Consider the following 599-nt stretch of genomic DNA (forward strand, 5'->3'; position numbering starts at 1 on the left):
AATGTTAAATTTTTTATTCTCCAAAAGCTCTGCCACTACTCAAGATTTGTTTATCTTGTGTACACACATTATTTGTGAATAAGGCAACAAAGTCACATATCCTTTTGAAGAGGCAAAAGCATGCAGCAAGAGAGAAACATCTATTTATACCTGACCATGTATATTTTCCGTTTTGGTATTTTTTTGGTTAGATATTTAATTATTTATATCATTTTTCTATCATTTTAAACTTAAAAAAAAATAATTTTATGACATAATATCAAAATTTGTTATATGCTAAAGATCCAAAGTTTAATTGTTGTTGACAAAAAAAATTCAGTCTAAGACAAATACAAAGAAAAAAGTCTATACAAAAAGTTTACATGGACCAAAAAAATGGTCTTACTTAAAGAGACGTATTAGAAATAGAAATATAATTATTTAATTAAATTAGGTTTGTTTAGTAGTTAATTTATTAATCTATTTAAATAAGTGTCAAGAGTTTGAAGAGAAGTGTTAGGAGTCAGTAAGTTTTGTGATTTTTAGTTATCAATTAGTTATTATTGGTATTTTTAATGGTGTGGAATTACTCACTTTTCTTTTGTTGGTTAAGTGCTGAC

The sequence above is a fragment of the Arachis duranensis genome, chromosome 5 (assembly GCF_000817695.3).
Source record: "Arachis duranensis cultivar V14167 chromosome 5, aradu.V14167.gnm2.J7QH, whole genome shotgun sequence".
In the NCBI taxonomy this organism is placed as follows: Eukaryota; Viridiplantae; Streptophyta; class Magnoliopsida; order Fabales; family Fabaceae; genus Arachis; species Arachis duranensis.